Raw genomic sequence first — 20,453 nt, forward strand, 5'->3', positions numbered from 1 at the left:
AGGAGAGTAGTAGTAGGTTCAATGCTTGACAAGTGTATAGGCTAATTAATCAACAAGTGTTTTATTTGAATGATTGACAAGTGTCTTGCTAATTTAAAATTCAAACATAAAATCTATTATAATAAATAATAAATAATTTAAACAAAAAGCAAGTAGGACAGCAATTTCTCTGCACCCCTCTCACCTGCAAAAGCATTACAAGTAGATTTGAAAATACAAATTAGTTGCATGTTGAGCGCGTTTTTTCTTTTTTAGGATCAGAATTTGAACTTGCATTGAAACTAGAGCAAGAGTGAACAAATTTCAAATTAGGATTTTAAAAATCAAATCTTTTCTTTCTCGGGCTCTCTCTCGGATTTGTTTTCTCTATCATCTTCTTCGTCCCTATCGAGGAAGCTAGCGAGCAGCAAGATCTGAGAGAAGAGGAGGCAGACAAAGAGAAGCGAGCTTCAGGAGCAGAGGCAAACAGAGCTTTCACAATGGAGAAGAAGCTCTCATGCCAATGTCAAATATATAGTTACTGCGGTATGTGTTTCTTCTACTGCTACTCGGTCATCGTTCTCTTTCACTTTGTTATTCTAATTTAGAAGGCTCAACCAATTTGGATATAACTATTTAAGTTTCTTTTTCCTTGACCGTTGTCGGTTTCAGATGCACTAAACCTTGCTGCTGTCAGCGAAGAGGCAGCAGCTCGGTAGCAAGGTGGTGACGCCGGAAAGCTAACCGTTGGCTATTCACCGCTGGAGATGGAAGAGAAGAATGGTGGTGGATATCTTGCCATTGAAGATGTTATTGGCAGTGAGGCAAAGGTAAGCTTTTTTTTTATTTCAAAAAAAAATTACTGTGTGTTTTTTTTTCTAATCTTCTTCCGTTTTTATTTCAAAACATTTGTTTCCCTTCTTTTAGTTTGTTTCATGTGTGTGTTTTTGGGTTTAGATCACATCAAAGCAGGAGCTCTTTGCAGAGGCGAACCACTAGAGAAGTACATGTATATCTTTTTCTTATTTCTTATGCTGATGGGATATAATACACTGTTATTTCTTCACCTAAAATTTTATTTTGATTTGTTTAAACTGATTTGCTTTATTTTATCCTTTCGTTTTATGTTGTTTGCTTGCTTTATTGGTTGGTTGAACTATAAATTGTAGATCTAACATCATATTAAACATACAGTAACTGCTGTTTTTAGATGAATGAGTAGCTTTATATGTTGAGATTTTCACCTGAAAATCCTTACAAAAGACTACTAATTTCACCTGAACAATTTTTGATATTAGTTGTTTAACACTCTGATTGGTCAAAACGTACTTTCTCTTCCAAATTTTCAGAAACCAATGTTGGTAGTTTCCATACTTTGATCTGTTTGTATATATATAATGCTTTGCTGTAAACATAGCCTTTCAATTTTCTCAGCTCTTTTCTTCTAACAAGTGACAACCAACAATGGCTTCAATGGCAGCGTCTTCTTCTAGCACCTTCTACACCAACCTCAAATTTTGCACCAAATCCAACAACAGCAACAGCAACTTGAACTAAAGGTACACACTATTATTTTCTCTTTACTAAAGATATGAAACTATTGAATTTAATTACCTATTTTCTGAAATTTCTGAAGTTGAAATCTTTTTACCATTTTGAAGGGAACTCATTGAGAAGCAATGAAATAGCAACAGTTGGTGCTATCTTCAATTTTAATTTCAGGTAACCCCTTTTCTATGCTTTTTTTCCCCTGTTTATCATTATCACCATTGAAAGTTGTTCACTTTTTTTATATTATAATTATTTTCATGCAAATTTGGAATATCTTAATTTAAGATTTTATATTTTTCCTTATTGCATATTTGTGCAGTGAAAAAAAACTTGATTTTCTTCGTGTGCAGAAAAATTCTGCATCTTTAGCTTTGTGCAGTCAGAAGTTGTTGCATTGGCCTTTGTTTCTTCTTGGTTTTTTAAAATTTAAAAACATGATTTTCCATTTGTTTAAATTTCTGATTTTATATGTGTTAATAATTTGTGTTTCGTTATTTTTGAATTAAGGTAAGGTCGTGTGTTGTTCATTTTGATTTGAGGAAAAGGATTTGATTTTGGAAATTTTCTGTGGTGATTATCGGGCTTCTTTCCTTTGATTTATGCCTTTGTTTATTCTAATTTTGTATTATGGTTTGTTTCTTTCTTACATATGCAGTGTGCCTTCTCATACAAATGGGATGAACCATTTTGCTCTTTCTTTTAAAAAATCTAGAAACAATTTCATTCTTCATTTAAAATATTGAGAAAATGACAATCCCATTTCCATTCCCAGAATTGATGTCATTACTTGATCAAATCGAGATGCCCTTGATTTTTCCTTATTATGAACTATGAAGCTTATGATTGATGTCAAAAAAATTTCCATAACTGCGTAATTTGCTATATCTATTGGAGATTTTATAAGAATGAAAAATATCTAGCACTATTGATAGTATATGGGCAAAACATCTAGAGAGGAGTAAAAATTTATTTCCTTTCAATAGATCTCCAAAGTTGAATTATTTTTTAAAAATTATGTCTCTGCTTCTCTTTTTTTGTTTTTTTCTCATAGTTGATCAGATAATTAATTTTGGCAGGGAATGTAAGTGGAGGACGGAGTGTTCCAGCACCAAAAGCATCTCTTGAGGCTTGGCAACGATTATTATGATGTTCTTAAAGGAAAATAAGAATGTTGTTGCTTTGACAACTAAATCTAAGGTTAGAAAGTAATCACTTTTAAAAAGGGCTGAAAAATCCTTGAGAAAAGAGGAATTATAATGTTAGGTATTTCCTTACTTCTTTTATTATTGCATTTAAGTTTTAAGTAAATTTCAAAACTAACTTATTCCAACAGTATTTATCTGTTTATGTATATGATGGAAAAACATTGATTTTGTGTGTGTATATATGAACTTTTAACAATAAGTACTCAAAGGACTAAGGAGATAGGTTCGTTCATATGCACTGATGCAGTATGCGTTTATTTGTGTGAAGAAGAATCAGCATATAACTTCATAATAACACTATTGCTTAAAAAAAACATCATTTCTAAACTAGATATTTCATTTGGCTTTTTTACTAAAAACAGAGGAGAAACAGGTTTTGCAAAATGCAGCTTTTATGATCCTAATTGCTTTTGCTTGATCCTGTAAGCTTAAAAATAATACTTGAATCCCATTGAATCTATCAGTTAATTCAACATGGTGTTTTAACTATACCATATATCCTTCCTTCTATCTTCATTTTTAGAATTTGAATGAATTGATTATTTTATATTATTTTTATGTCTTTCCTATATGTCTTTAGATTATTGTTGTATATTTTTTAAAACTTTTCTCCTATAATTCTTGGTGGGAATGTTTGAGTAGGATATAATATATAGCTTTAGTGCATATTATCTAGGATGCAGTTACTTCTGTTTTGACATTAGCTTATAATTGTTGTCTGCTTCATAAAATAGATCAAACTATTAATTATTGTCTTTTGATAAATTAGTGGCCTCTGCTTTTGAAGGAAGTAATTTTTGTTTTGATTCTACTGACATAATGTATATACTTCTTTTGAAAAGAAATCTGCTCTAGCTAAGGACAAGGCTGAACTTTTAATATTGAAAAAAAAAAAAGAAGAAAGCTCACTTGAAGATGTGCAATAGCTAAAAGGTATCACTTTTATGACTTATTATTTCCTATGCACTGGGTATATCTAGGGAAAGCATTTAGTTGCTTTGCATCTTCGGTCGGTTGGAAGATTCATAGGGATAAAAGGGAAGTGTGGCTGTCACTGTTTTATAAGTAATTTGGTGTACATAGCAGGAGTGAAAAATCGAATCTAAGAAAGGAGTCTAGAGAAGTGGTACATATAGGTGATTCAAATGAAAAACAAATGATCGGAGGATAGAATTTGTTTTTATCTACTGTAGTTTTGGTGTTTATTGTTGCCTTTGTCTGATTTTCATGTTTTTGTTTTTTGTTTTGGCAAAAAAAAACTTTGGCTTCTACAATATGAGGAAGTTCCAATAAGTATAGATAATTTATATGTGAATTACTTTGGTAAGGATAATGTCTTGAGATAGAGATTGATCCTTTGTGTTTTTATGTGTTTGATTTCGGAAAAAAAGGTCAAAAGCAATTTTTTTTTCATTGGGATTGTACATGGTTCCTTTGAAAGAAGATGTTTGCTTGGTAATTTCATCTATTAAAAACAATTTATTGCAATATAAGATAAGATTATAAAAAATTTTAGCTATTCTCAATGTTCATAATTTTCAATTGCTTGGATTAAAGGTGTGAAAATTGAATACTAAACCACTTTGTAAACGTGAAAATTGTGTGGATTAAAGGTATGTTCCTAGCATTGTGTTATTTTATTTATTATTATTATTATTATTAGTAATTAGTAACTAATCAGTTTCCAGCTGTTTAGTTTTAATTTGTTGTTGGGTCATAGGCTGTGTGATTTAATTTTTGAGTCATCTTAATTTACATTGAAAATTTATGATATTTATTGAATTTTTTTCTTTTTTTTAGTGTCTCAAATTAATCAGGGCTTAATATTTTCTCTCTGGCAGGTACTAACATATACATATTACAAAATCACAATCTATGCCCCAAAACTTCGAAGTTGGCCATAATTTACATACATACAAATACGAATAATATTTTCTTTACAATGACTTGGATGACTTGATAGCAAGCACCATCTCCTTAGGCTTCTATTTTAGTTTCTTATTTATTGATAAGTTTTCGGTATATATTTATGTGTATTTTCTATTTGTCAATTGTTTATTATGCAGTATTGGATACCTGTCTTAGTTGCTGAGAATTTGAAGAGTGTTTAAACCTATGCTGTAAATTAATTGCTTGCTATATATGTGTATATAATAATGTTATGGATGCTATGTTGAACATATTAGTAAAATAAGAATATTATAAAGTATAGTTGGAGTCTTTTGATATATGTAATAAGAAGTTGGTGCTTTCCTTTTGGGTAAACTCTTCTATTCTTATTTGTTGAGTACCTGACGTGATTAACCAATAATTAAAATTTATTCTTAACATTTTGTTATTGGATAATCTATTATATTTGTCTTCTATTAATTATATTATTGCTTTTTTGTTTATTAATTTTATGTCCTATCTTATTTCTTAAATATTGAATATATAATGTTTGATTTATCTGCAACTAAATTTTAAGTATTTCTAATTTTTTGTAGAAAAAAGAGCAGGTAAAAAGTGAAGGAGGAGATTGATAAATGCGTAAAAAAGAAAAACAGATGCTGAAATATATTTCTTTATGTTTTTTATAAGAGTCTAATCGAAATTTTGTTAGTTTAATTGTCCAAAATTTATTTAGTGTTGTTCTATATTTCAACGTCAATGAATTTTGTGTTTTTTTATACTAAAATAATATATTTTGTGATAAATTAAACTATCTTCTATTAAATATGCAAAGAAAAAGCAAAAAATTTTTGAAACGAAAATTAAAATTGGTGAGGCAGAAGCTTTAATAAATTAGCCAATTATATATGCTTAAGTAGAATAAAAGTATTAATTATGTTGTATCAACTATTGTGTTAAATAATTGCTGTTTTGTTTTATTGAAACAATTATGCTGATTAAATTATATGACAAATATATCTAATTTTTTGAGAATACATTATTAGTTTATGTAATTAGTAGTTAGAATTTGTTTATACGGTATTTAAGTAATTTTTATTGAAATTTATTTATAGAAGAATAAGATTTTTTAACGAGATTGAACATCAATATTATAAAAAAAAAAATCAATCAATCTATTTATATACTAAATAAATTAACTCCTCATAAATATATATTAATTTTTTTTATAAATAAAATATATATAAATATAATAAAACAAATTAAGTACACTGACTTACGAGTTTTGACACATCAGTTACAAGGTAAGAAAATAAGCCTCATTTAGAGATCATATAAAAAGAAAAATTACACACCACATGAAAACATAGGAATTTGGATTTAGAATTGTTATATTCGAATTGTAGGACAATGTAACTAATGTATGTATATTAGTTGGAAACTTGGTTGTTCTTCGTAGTCACATATTAGATAAGAGAAGAAATGATTGCTGAAATACTACTCTATACAATAATTTTGTACTTAAAGTATCGAAAATAGCATTGTAATAGAGAGTTGGTGATGTAATGATAACCATTATTTTTTTCGGTACAAGAACGGTGAATATTATGATTCAATTAATATAGTTCGTTATGTGTCAACGACATGATCTAAAGACCTTATAATATGCTTATTAGGATTTTACTGCACTACATTTTAGTTCGGTTCATAGATATTAATGCACTTATCATAAATTGAATTAGTTAGATTTGGGTCTAAATATATAACTGAATGTCACATAGTTAATAATTGTTGTCTATGTAATCATAGCGCGGGTGGTACTCTAGTATTTTAAACACATATATAAAGAAACACATTTATAAAATATATCTATAAAGACACTTTTATTAAACACATTCATAAGAAAGACCTTTTTATTAGACACATCCACAAAGACACTTCTATTAAACACAATTATAAATAAGAGTTGGCAAAAATTGACAGAAATGCTATTGGTAACGTAGCAGAACCGTAAAAAAATTTATCTGGAAGAGAAAAGATTTGATTCCGCTTAGCATGGAGTTTCTTGTTAAACAAGTTTCTTCCATTAGCAACAAGGCACGTGCCACTCTCGTGCTGAGTCGTGACAACTGACAATGTTGAAAGTCTCAAGAAATGGGTGTCTCTTAACTACTCTTCCGAGTCATTACAACACATATCAACCTTTGTGGTCACAAGCTCCTTAATTTGGGTTAGTAATTTAGTATGATCCAATTAGAACAACAAATCAAAGATAATAATGATGATGATGAACTTTGCCACCTTGGTGACGTTGTTGGAGAAAATGGGATCATAAAGGTGGCAAGTGAATTTTTAAGGGAAGTTAGGGTTTTGAAAGATGGTGACAATTTGATGAAAAGAAAAGAATTAGGGAAACTTCTGGTTGCAGGTTCACCAAGATTGAGAGTGTATGAGACTGATTTTGGGTGGGGAAACCCTAAGAAATCTGAAGGCTTTGTGGATGTTGAATGTTCAGAATCAATTACACTTTCTGATAGTAAGAAGATAGATGGTGGAGTTGAGATTGGATTTGCACTTGAAAAGACTAGAATCCATGCATTCATCAACATCTTTCAACAATACATCAATAGTATCAATAATCATGAACAATAGTTCGCATCATTGTCTCTATTTTATTTTCCCCTCCTTGCATTGTTAAAGTAAAATGCATGATTTCTTTTAGGAATTCCCTTTCAAGTTACTGTCTTTATGTATTCAACAACTATTGATATATTGAAAGCAATTAAAAACTTGAGTTATGGTTGGTCACAATCTTCATTTGTTATGCTTCATTATATGGGGTACATGTATGTAGGGGTGTTCATATCCAAATCGGTAAAAAAAAAATTGCGAAATCGGACCGATCCAAATCGAAAACCAAATTAAACCGCTCTATTTTAAATATTTTTTGGATTTTGGATCGGTTTTATTGTGGTTCGGTTCGGTTTGTGATTTTATTTTACATAATCGAATCGAACCGAACCGAACCGCATATATTACAAATAATAATAATAATACCCTTACCTAATACCTACCGTAGCACTAGCACACTAGTGCAGTAGTGCCGATTCCCAAATTTTTGAAACCCTAAACTAAAGAAAGAAAGTAAGAAACCCTTTCTGCTCGGTTCTCTCTCGCTCCTTAGTCCTTAGTAGGAGTGTTCAGATCCAAACCGATCCAAAAAAACCGCGAAACCGAACCGATTCAAACCGAAAACTAAATTAAACCGCTCTATTTTGGATATTTTTTGAATTTTGGATCGATTTTATTGCGGTTCGTTTTGGTTTGAGGTTCTATTCTACATAACCGAACCGAACCGAACCGTATATATTACAAATAATAATAATAATAATAATAATAATAATAATAATAATAATAATAATAATAATAATAATACCCTTACCTAATACCTACCGTAGCACTAGCACACTAGTGCAGTAGCGCCGATTCCCAAATTTTTGAAACCCTAAACTAAAGAAAGAAAGTAAGAAACCCTTTCTGCTCAGTGCTCTCTCTCGCTCCTTAGTTCTTAGTCTTGGTTCTTCATCCTTACACAACATCACTCACTCTCACTATCACAGATTCACAGTATCACTCACTCTCAGTCACTCCCACTGACACACGCCGACGCCGTCCGCCGCTCTTCTTCTGAGTAATGCCCTTCGCCGCCTCCTCTTCTCAGTGACGCCGCTGGCGGCTCCTCTCCGCGGTGACGCCGCTGCCGCTTTCTCCCCTCGGTGGCGCCGCTGCTGCTCTTCTTCAAGGTATATTTTAACTTAGTTTTGTTTATTTTGTTTTGTTCTGTTGTTTTAAGATTTTGTTTAAATTTAATTTTTACTTGTTAATCTGTGTTAAACTATGTTAAACTGTTCATTGTTGAAGGTAGATTTTTACTTGCTTTTGTTTATTTTGTTTTATTATGTTATTTTAAAATTTTGTTTAATTTTAAATTTTACTTGTTAATCTGTGTTAAACTGTTCAAGCCTCAAGGTATATTTTTACTTGGTTTTGTTTATTTTGTTTTGTTCTGTTGTTTTAAGATTTTGTTTAATTTTATTTTTTACTTGTTAATTAGTGTTAAACTGTTCATTGTTGAAGGTAGATTTTTACTTGCTTTTGTTTATTTTGTTTTGTTCTGTTGTTTTAAGATTTTGTTTAATTTTAATTTTTACTTGTTAATCTGTGTTAAACTGTTTAAGGTATATTTTTACTTGCTTTAATTTTTACTTGTTAAACTGTGCTTTAATTTTTATTTGTTAAACTTTGTATTAAATTAAGTATTTTGTTCTTGTTGATTGAAATTGAATTCTATTTTTTTGTCTTCTGCAGATTTTATATTTGTTCTAGTGATTTTAGCTTTCAATTTGAAGGTCAACAATGTCAGCTTCATATCCTGAGGTAATTTTTTATTGTGTAATGTGTATGTTGGTAACAACTCAATATGTTAATTAATTGAGAAAAATATTAAAATAACATAAATTGATTAATTATCTTTGTTATCACAAGATGTTCAAAGTAGCGAGCCAGGATTTACCAGTGCTACTCCATCCACTTTTGAATCAGTCAGATCTTCAGGACAGTCAGAGTCAATGCCGCCTCCACAGCAGCAATCGCAGCCACAAACTCAGACGCAGACGCAGCCACCATCGCTGCCGCCACTGCCGCCGCACAGTGATCAGAACAATGAAGGAACTAGATCTAAGAGGAGGAGAGGCAAAGCAAATGTTGCTAATGAGTCACCTAATCCTGGCCAGTCTGAGGAACAAGGTACAGGTAACACTAAAAAACCTGTTAGACCTAGATCTTGGACTTGGGAGTATTTTAAAAAAGATGATAGTGGTCCCAAACCTAGGGCTATATGTAAGTGGTGTGGAGCATCTTATGCGGCTGATTCACATAAAAATGGTACTAGCAATCTTAAAAGTCATTTGAATTGGGGAAGGAAGATAGAAAAATGTCTTTTGAATTGGGGAATAAGTAGAGTCTTTAGCATCACAGTTGATAATGCTAGTTCAAATGATGTTGCCATTTGTTACTTGAAAGGTAGAATGGAAGATTGGAATTCACATCCTTTAAAAGGTGAACATTTGCATGTTAGGTGTTGTGCTCATATCTTGAACTTGGTGGTGAATGATGGTTTGAAGGATATGCATTCTTCAATTAGTAAAATTAGAAATGCTGTTAGATATGTCCGTGCTTCTCCTAGTCGTATAGATAGATTTAAAAGTTGCATTAAAGAGGCTAGGATCCAAGACTGCTCTTGTGTGCAATTAGATGTCCCCACTAGGTGGAATTCCACTTACATAATGCTTGATAGTGCTTTAAAATTCCAAAAGGCCTTCAAGAGATTGAGTAAGAGGGATGCTGAGTTTGTAATGATGCAAGGGGGCATTCTAAAGAATGAAGATTGGGATAATGCAAGATGTTTTGTGAGGTTTTTGAAGATTTTTTCCGATGTAACCAAAAAAGTCTCGGATTCTACATTTGTGACTTCTTCTTCATATTTTCATCACTTTTGTTCAATTCTTAGTTCTTTGAAGACTTGGGCTGATAGTAATGACATATTACTTAAGGGTATGGCTACAAAAATGAAGGCTAAGCATGATAAATATTGGGGTAACTTGAGGAATATATGAATATGATGATTTTTGTTGCTGTGGTACTTGACCCTAGATACAAGATTAAGTTTGTTGAGTGGAGTTTTCAAAGGTTGTTTGAGAAGGAGGATGCTGATTTCTTATGTGGTAAGGTAAAGGAAGTATTCAATGACTTGTTTAACAGCTATAGGGTTGCTCTCAATAGTGATCAAGCACACTGCACAACATAGCCAAGATGTGGATATGGATGATAGTGCCTTTGATGATGTTCGCTTTGCGGCAGCATTTGAAAATGATGTACAAGCAAGTGAGAGTGTCAACACAAATGAAGTGGATTTATATCTTATGGAGTCCTTGGAGAAACCAGTTGATCCAAGTAGTTTTGATATTTTAACTTGGTGGAAAGTGAGCTCTAACAATTACAAATATCCTGTTCTAAGTCAAATTGCGAGGGATATTCTAGCTATGCCGGTGTCAACAGTTGCTTCTGAATCCGCCTTTAGCACTGGAGGTAGAGTGCTTAATCAATATAGGAGCTCTCTTACTCCAAAAACTGTTGAAGCTTTGATTTGTGCACAAAATTGGTTTCGAGCCAATTCATTACCAATTGACTTTGAGGAGTCTTTTGAAGAATTTGAAAAACTTGAGAAAGGTAATGTTCTTTAGTATTATATTTTATTTTATCTTTACATAGTGATTAACTTTATTATTTGATAATATGTTTAACTTACTAATATTTATTTTATTACATTTTATTGTAGAACTTGAGCCAATTTCTCAACTAATAGATGAAGAAGACTCTGGTGATGAATCTGATTAGTGATCAATGCTTCAGCTTTCAGTTTGGAGTTTTTTATGTTATGTTTTATTAAAACTTTGCTATGTTATTTGATTTTGTGTTGTTGAGACTTGTTTAGTTGTTTTGATGCTGAAGAATTATTATTTTATCAAGACTTGTTGAATATGTTGGATTGTTGGACAATTAGACATGTTGGTTTATAATGTATTATGGAATTTTTGTTTTATTATTATGTTGGATTGTGTTTTATTATTATGATGGATTGTTGGACAGGTTATATAACTTTATAAATTAAGTTATTATTTTGCATTTAAAAAACTGCGGATTCAAACCGATCTAAACCACTTGTAATCGGATTGGATCGGATCGGATTTCTAAAAAAAATTCATCCAATCCAAACCGCACCGCACATAAGTTAAGCGTTCGGATCGGATAACTTTTTTCTTCAAAACCGAACCAAACCGCACCGCGAACACCTCTACATGTATGTATCAATTAATTAGACAGCAACCAAATTTATATATATAAAAGTTTTTAATATATAATATGTTGGCAAGGGGTTGGTGTGATACATGGCAGGAAAAAGAGATTGGTGCAAATCTTTTAAGGTGAATGATATCCTACCTAAAAAGTGGTGCCTATTTAATTCAGTTTTTTTTTTTTTTTTTTTCTTTTTAAATTTCTTGTGATATCTTTTAATCCGACCAATTAAAAATTTAAATTTTATTTAAGAATTTATAGCTTATGATTGTGTACTCAATTTCATAATGTGCTGTGAGATTTGAGATTTGACATGATACTTTGGGCTATTTAACGTTAATGGGCTTTGCCTGTTGGTGCTGTCCAATGTGACGTTTGGTAATTGGTAATGGTAGTGTCATTATAGTCATTAACCATTTCTGGGGGATTGCTGGCGGGAAGTTCCGGGAACTCTAACTATGCAAAACGGGAGAGTTTTTTGCAATATTTTATTTATTTATGTTAATTTTAATTTTCTATAACTCTAGTAAAATGGCAATTAAGGTAGGTATTTAATTATTTGGGGAGTTGAAAATTGGGGATGAATTGGTATTTGGCGGGGTGGCGCGTTTCGCTCCCACTGAATAATTTATGCGCTAAATGCCTAAACTATAATGTATCTACTAATAGTATTATTAAGAAGGCATCGAAGTTTGGCATTCCATTTGGGCCTATGATATTAAGTCATGATGATTATAGTATATTAGTATTACTAAATTACGAATTGAGATTAGGGTATAATAGTCTAAGTTAGGGGAAGGGCGTGCGTGAGGAAGGTGTGGAAAAAAAAGAAAGAGGGCAAGTAGTGCGTGAATGAGTCTTTTCTTTTGGAAGAGAAGGAGAAGTAGACAAGAAACAACTGGCAATGGCAGGTCACGTGGCAGGCTTAGGCTTCAAAGATTTGGGGGAAAGCGATGATGCATTTACTTGCAAGTTTGGCGTGTATTGACCGAAATTTTTCCACATGGGAATGGCTGACTTTGAGTGAACCCACAGCACTTGTCCACTATAGTAACACCAAGCCAACCATGGATTCTGTATTAACCGTATATAAAATTAAATTAAATTAAAAAATACTCATCCCTTTGCTTCAATATGCAATTTAGTGTTTACCATACACATTTTCTCTGAACCGAACCCCAAGGTGTTAAGCATTTTACTATTTCAGTTGCATAAACTCTAGGTGAAATTTCAAATGGGATGGAATAAATATTTGTGCAATGAAATCCTTGGACAAATCAGAAATGGACTGAAAGGTTGTTATCTCCGCAAGAAAACAATCAAAGGGCCCAACTCTTGTGAAAAGTCACAACAAAATTGTAAGGTTTAGGTGCACTAATGGATCGTGACCAATATCTTCTTATTTTTTGGGTAGGAAATTACCAATACCGGTAGTCTATTGTTTCTTTTCCGGATTAGATTTTAAGGTCAAAATTCGTTCAGATTTCACATTCAAGCTTCGACCACTAATTCAAACATCTAAATCCTTTAACCTTTTATGATATATTTCTAATTCACAACACTGTAGCAAAAAGTTTACTAAAATGTTAGTATGATACTTTTTTAATTTGCATAAATGTTTATATCATGACACTACAAGATGATGTTCACAAATAATATACTGGGAGATTCAGACCCCCACAATCCAACATCGTAAGCGTTTTTTTAGACGTGTTTCTAAGCGTTTATTAACATGAAGAGCTGCAAAACGTGATAACAATCATAAAACTAATTAAATGAAAAAAAATATCAATTTGGGCCTTGATAGGTGGGCTTCTATTGGCCTCTTTATAAATGAACTACGTATATAAGTTATACTTACAACTCTCTCGACTTAGGATTCGGTGGTGTCAGAACCTTTGGACCATTTAATAGTCCCATTAGAAAACATGTTTTTAGAGTTTTTTTAACAATTGTTACATAGTCCTTGAACTAATTTTAATTACAAATTAACCCCATATATTTTATTTAATTATAGAAACTGTTTTTTATTTTATAAATTATTATTTTATCAATTATCTGTTATATTTATTAACAATCAAATACAAAAATAACAACCAATTATATCCTCCATTGATCCTAATAAAGCTTTTGGCCATTCCAATCGATTAAAATATTAAATTTGATCTCGTGACGTTCGTCCATGACTTCCAAATCGTGTTTCCTTGAAATTCAATCGATTGGATTACAGTGTATCACAAAACAATCGATTGAAAGTTGTAAGGTAGAATGGTTTTCGCTTAAATCAATTGATTGTTTATACTTTCCAATCGAATGAATGCCTCAAAACAATCGATTGTTTTTGTTACTCAATCGATTGGAAAGTGATGACATTGAAGTTTTAGCCAAATTCAATCAATAATGTAATCCAATCGATTGGAAGGTGATGAAGTTGAATTTTTTGCCAACTTCAATCGATTGGTAATGCTACCCAATCAATTGAAATGTGTCATGCGCCTATTTCAATCTTGTTATCTTTTTAGAAATTATCTTATTATTTATCTATCTTATCTTTCAAATTCTATCTTCAATTTTTGCTGTTTTATTTTGATGTAGATAAACTAATCTTATCTTTTCCTTAATATTAACATTATAAATTGGTGAATAATTCATCACTAATTATTCAATCCCACCATTGAAATCGTGTATCATTTTCTTTGATTATAAAAAATTTAATTGTTTTTCTTTGGAACATCCATCTACTCAATATCCAATTTTTTTTTAATTTTTTATCCGTCTATTTAGTATCCACTATTTCTTCATCGTTAATCACCGTTGCAGCAATCAGCAAAGGTCCAATCAAGTTTTTCATTGTAGTGTTCAAAAAATAAACCATCGTTTTGATTACAAAATCGAGGTCAGTAAATAGAATCTCTAATTTTGTAATTGTTCGTTTCGATACTTTATTCGTGAAATTGATTTTGTAAGAAAAAAATATTTTTTTATCTTTTATTAATTCATAGAAATTGAGAAATACTAAAAAGTAAATAAATGTTATTATTTTTTATTATTAATTAATTAGCTAGTAGTTAGGGACGGACCTAGAGGGGGTGAGTAGTAGCCCGGACACCCCAAAATTTTAAGAAACTATACTTATCTATAACAATTTATATTAGGAATACAGAGGGTTGGGTGTCGATTATTTTTTTTCCTATTTTACCCCATGACAGAATGATGTAACTGCTCGTTAAGATATTCTTATTGGATATAAATTATTGTTACAAATATTTTTATTAAGATATGTTTTGAAGGAATAAAAGTAGAATAGTTCAATAAGAATTAATTTTTTAAAAAAATAAATTTACACTAATAATTTTTCTCTTCAAATTATTAACGTGCTTTTCTAATATACTCTAAGTACCTACACAATATATAATATCAATTAGCGTTCAAATTTAAGTTCTAATATTGTTATTAACGAGAGAGGTTTATTAATTTTTAAAAAATTTACATACAATAAGTTTTGTATCAATATATCATGAATCATTTTAAAAATAATATTTATTCATCTAAGTTATAGAGTGTCTTGAAAAATTATATTTAAATAATTTTTATTTTTTAACTATTTTATATTTTTAGATTAAAAACTATGTATTTTTTTTATTCAAGCTTTATTTTTATATTTTATTTTAATTGTCTTATTCAAAACTATTAATATGAATTTTTATTGTGTAGGATAAATAAAAAGATGAGATTTTTTTAATAAATTAAATTATTGAAAAACTTACTTATTATAAAAGAAGTTAAGTATATTTCTTGATTATAAGAATACATATAATTCACTTTTGAATGTAATCACAATAAATATAAATTTATTCACTTTTGTCCTTGGGCCTGAGATTCTTGGGCATCCGGATCTCTTCCCATCTGTCTTAGAGTGCTGTCATCAATTTTGGCTACATTAGTCAAGACGATACTTTTCTCTTCAGTTAAGTCAATTCCAAGCCATTTGAAAATCTTGATCCAATGGCAAGCATATCCTAAACCAATACTTGATTTTCCTTTCTTCATTTCAAGCATACGATGAACCATAAAATAAGGCCAGTTTATCTCCTTTCCAGTCACCATAGCCCAAAGCACTAGAATATCTTCGTTAAACAAAATTTCATGATTATGTTTTCTTGGAATCAACATGTATGAAAACAAATACATCAATATACGTTGCTCATTGCCCAACCCACTGCAACTTATATTACCTCTAGCATCCATGTGTGGATTCTCATATTGTAAACTCTGCAAACCAACTAATCTGTTGTATTTACCCCATTCCTCATCTGCCGCAATACTTCCAGTAAATTTTGCCCCATGATAAACTAGACTCCATTGTTCAGCTAGTTCTTGCAAAGTAACTCTATAATGCTATTTTCCTAAATCAAACTCAATCAGCGGCATTACCTCCTCACCCTCTTCATCAGGTTCAGGAACAACATAATTTAAAGTACTATAAACAGCCCTAACCAAATGCGAGAAATAATCCATATCCTCCATTGATCCTAATAAAGCTTTTGGCCATTCCAATCGATTAAAATATTAAATTTGATCTCGTGACGTTCGTCCATGGCTTCCAAATCGTGTTTCCTTGAAATTCAATCGATTGGATTACAGTGTATCACAAAACAATCGATTGTTTATACTTTCCAATCGAATGAATGCCTCAAAACAATCGATTGTTTTTGTTACTCAAGCGATTGAATTCACGAAAACAACATGGATTTGCCAAATACAATCGATTGGAAAGTGATGACATTGAAGTTTTAGCCAAATTCAATCGATTGGTAATGTAATCCAATCGATTGGAAGGTGATAAAGTTGAATTTTTTGCCAACTTCAATCGATTGGTAATGCTACCCAATCGATTGAAACGTGATGACTTTGAATTTTTTGCCAAATTCAATCGATTGGTAATGTAATCCAATCGATTGAAATTTGAAACGTGCTATGTATTAAAGCAGATAACCCTGCATATTCACACCCACTCTCTCCCCCTTTTAAACGTTCGAACGTCATTTCTGCACCTCTCTCCTCTCTTTAAAATCCAGAAAGCTTCTGTCTTCTTCTTCTCCATTCTCACCCACATCCACTCCAAACTACATACATAATTCCAACCCTCATCAAAATCCCTACAAAATCCACAAAACCAGTATCCTCATAATGGCCAGAACTAAGAACGCCAAAAGAGTTAGGGTTGAGGGAGAAAGCTCTGCCCCTGCCAGACTAATTGCTTCATCCCATTACATGGCAAGGTGGCTGCCGTCTCACAAGGCATTGAACAACTATGTGGAGAAGTTCGAGTCCAGGGCAATTGTTCCTCCCAGGTACATAACAGCCGAGTTCATTCAGGATAGACATTATAATTTGGTGTGGAATGCATTGCAAACACAGCACTTAATTGATTTTGTACAAACTAGGGATGATTGTTACCCGCATTTGGTTAGGGCTGTTTATAGTACTTTAAATTATGTTGTTCCTGAACCTGATGAAGAGGGTGAGGAGGTAATGCCGCTGATTGAGTTTGATTTAGGGAAACAGCATTATAGAGTTACTTTGCAAGAACTAGCTGAACAATGGAGTCTAGTTTATCATGGGCTAAAATTTACTGGAGGTATTGCGGCAGATGAGGAATGGGGTGAATACAACAGATTAGTTGGTTTGCAGAGTTTACAATATGAGAATCCACACATGGATGCTAGAGGTAATATAAGTTGCAGTGGGTTGGGCAATGAGCAACGTATATTGATGTATTTGTTTTTATACATGTTGATTCTAAGAAAACATAATCATGAAATCTTGTTTAACGAAGATATTCTAGTGCTTTGGGCTATGATGACTGGAAAGGAGATAACTGGCCTTATTTTATGGTTCATCATATGCTTGAAATGAAGAAAGGAAAATCAAGTGTTGGTTTAGGATATGCTTGCCATTGGATCAAGATTTCCAAATGGCTTGGAATTGACTTGACTGAAGAGAAAAGTGTCGTCTTGACTAATGTAGCCAAAATTGATGACAGCACTCTAAGACAGATGGGAAGAGATCCGGATGGCCAAGAATCTCAGGCCCAAGGACAAAAGTGAATAAATTTATATTTATTGTGATTACATTCAAAAGTGAATTATATGTATTCTTATAATCAAGAAATATACTTAACTTCTTTTATAATAAGTCTCTCGTTAATAACAATATTGGAACTTAAATTTGAACGCTAATTGATATTATATATTGTGTAGGTACTTAGAGTATATTAGAAAAGTACGTTAATAATTTGAAGAGAAAAATTATTAGTGTAAATTTATTTTTTTAAAAAATTAATCCTTATTGAACTATTCTACTTTTATTCCTTCAAAATATATCTTAATAAAAATATTTGTAACAATAATTTACATCCAATAAGAATATCTTAACGAGCAATTACATCATTCTGTCATGGAGTAAAATAGGGGTAAAATAGGAAAAAAAATAATCGACATCCAACCCTCTGTATTCCTGATATAAATTGTTATAGATAAGTATAGTTTCTTAAAATTTTGGGGTGTCCGGGCTACTACTCGCCCCCTCTAAGTCCGTCCCTGATTGCTAGCTAATTAATTAATAATAAAAAATAATAACATTTATTTACTTTTTAGTATTTCTCAATTTCTATGAATTAATAAAAGATAAAAAAAATATTTTTTTCTTACACAATCAATTTCACAAATAAAGTATCGAAACGAACAATTGCAAAATTAGAGATTCTATTCACTGACCTCGATTTTGTAATCAAAATGATGGTTTATTTTTTGAACACTACAATGAAAAATTTGATTGGACCTTTGCTGATTGATGCAACGGTGATTAACGATGAAGAAATAGTGGATATTAAATAGACGGATAAAAAATTAAAAAAAAATTGGATATTGAGTAGATGGATGTTCCAAAGAAAAATAATTAAATTTTTTATAATCAAAGAAAATGATACACGATTTCAATGGTGGGATTGAATAATTAGTGATGAATTATTCACCAATTTATAATGTTAATATTAAGGAAAAGATAAGATTAGTTTATCTACATCAAAATAAAACAGCAAAAATTGAAGATAGAATTTGAAAGATAAGATAGATAAATAATAAGATAATTTCTAAAAAGATAACAAGATTGAAATAGGTGCATGACACATTTCAATTGATTGGGTAGCATTACCAATCGATTGAAGTTGGCAAAAAATTCAACTTCATCACCTTCCAATCGATTGGATTACATTATCGATTGAATTTAGCTAAAACTTCAATGTCATCACTTTCCAATCGATTGTATTTGGCAAATCCATGTTGTTTTCGTGAATTCAATCGATTGAGTAACAAAAACAATCGATTGTTTTGAGGCATTCATTCGATTGGAAAGTATAAACAATCGATTGGTTTAAGCGAAAACTATTCTACCTTACAACTTTCAATCGATTGTTTTGTGATACACTGTAATCCAATCGATTGAATTTCAAGGAAACACGATTTGGAAGCCATGGACAAACGTCACGAGATCAAATTTAATATTTTAATCGATTGATTAGGATCAATGGAGGATATAATTGGTTGTTGTTTTTGTATTTGATTGTTAATAAATATAATAGATAATTGATAAAATAATAATTTATAAAATAAAAAATAGTTTCTATAATTAAATAAAATATATGAGGTTAATTTGTAATTAAAATTAGTTCAAGGACTATGTAGCAATTGTTAAAAAAACTCTAAAAACATGTTTTCTAATGGGACCATTAAGTGGTCCAAAGATTTTGAGACCACCGAATCCTAAGCCAACTCTCTCCAATACCAAAAAACAAAAGTTACAACTCCTTCAAAGACTTGGAGTAAACTATGAATGGATCTTTAATCGATGAAAAAGTATATGGATCAAAGTATCAAACCCAAACTAAAAAGCAGAAAATGCATCGAGTTGAGCCAGTAAAGGTGGCTCTAAGCAGGCTTTAAAAAGTATACGCCTCTGCGGCCAGCATTCAACGAAACATAACATTATTACCAAGAAAAAAATCATAACATTAGGATAAAAAACATAACACCATCAATTTTTCATAATCACAATCACTGGTTACTGATTTTTTCTTTTTGGTGTCTTCACTGGCTACTGATTAGTAGCTAACGCACTGACCCAGTGGGATTCACACTAATTATTTTTTATATGCTAGTTAGAGTTGTGTAATACACAGAAATAAAGCTTTCGGTGTGTAATGCTCAAATATGAGATTCATTTGGTGTCAAAGAAATCGTTAGCGTCGATTTATAAGAAATCGTTACTAACGATATGAGTGAAGAGGAAGAATAATCAGAAAGCGTTGGATCAACAATCAACGGTTAGAATCAGATTAAAAAGATGAGAGTGATGATTTGATGGAGAAACACGTGATGAGAGATAAAAAGAGGCCCCACATGAAGAGAGAAGGAGATAGAGGAGTCAGCAACCGTTGGATTGAATATCAACAGCTGAGAACTCATATGGAAATCGGTAGTACCGATTTGTTGGAGTGTCCACGTGGCACGCATGCGAGGAGCACTGTGGTCCGTGAGACCGTGACTCCAAATGCACATTGCCACTCTCTCACCTCGCTCATCGTTGAGAAGCCTAAAAGGCTAAATTGGTTAACTCTCTTTTTCGCATGGCTTTCTTTCCACCCCTTTTTTTTTTTTCATTTGAAGGTTCTCATGTTCTTTGGAGTTGAAGGTTTATTTTTTTAAAGATGGTGAAAAAAAAATTTAATGGACAAACACATTATAAAAGATCTTGATCATCCTAAATAAATAATTTTTTTTGTTAAAAAATAATGTATAATGTTAATATTAATTTTAAGTAACTTAATTTGCTTATATGAGTGTTATTATAGTT

General features: G+C 31.3%; 1 long non-coding RNA gene across 2 annotated transcripts; it reads left to right on the forward strand.

Annotated features, from left to right (window-relative positions):
- On the forward strand, window positions 1,359-5,073 carry LOC107621988. 2 transcript variants are annotated; one of them, XR_002356340.1, is made up of 4 exons: window positions 1,359-1,538; window positions 1,641-1,701; window positions 3,523-3,668; window positions 4,577-5,073. It is a non-coding gene; the product is annotated as an uncharacterized LOC107621988 (long non-coding RNA). The 2 variants fall into 2 exon arrangements; XR_002356339.1 differs by lacking the exons at window positions 1,359-1,538; window positions 1,641-1,701 and having other exon boundaries at window positions 3,438-3,668.

Source organism: Arachis ipaensis, chromosome B10, assembly GCF_000816755.2.
Source record: "Arachis ipaensis cultivar K30076 chromosome B10, Araip1.1, whole genome shotgun sequence".
Lineage (NCBI taxonomy): Eukaryota > Viridiplantae > Streptophyta > Magnoliopsida > Fabales > Fabaceae > Arachis > Arachis ipaensis.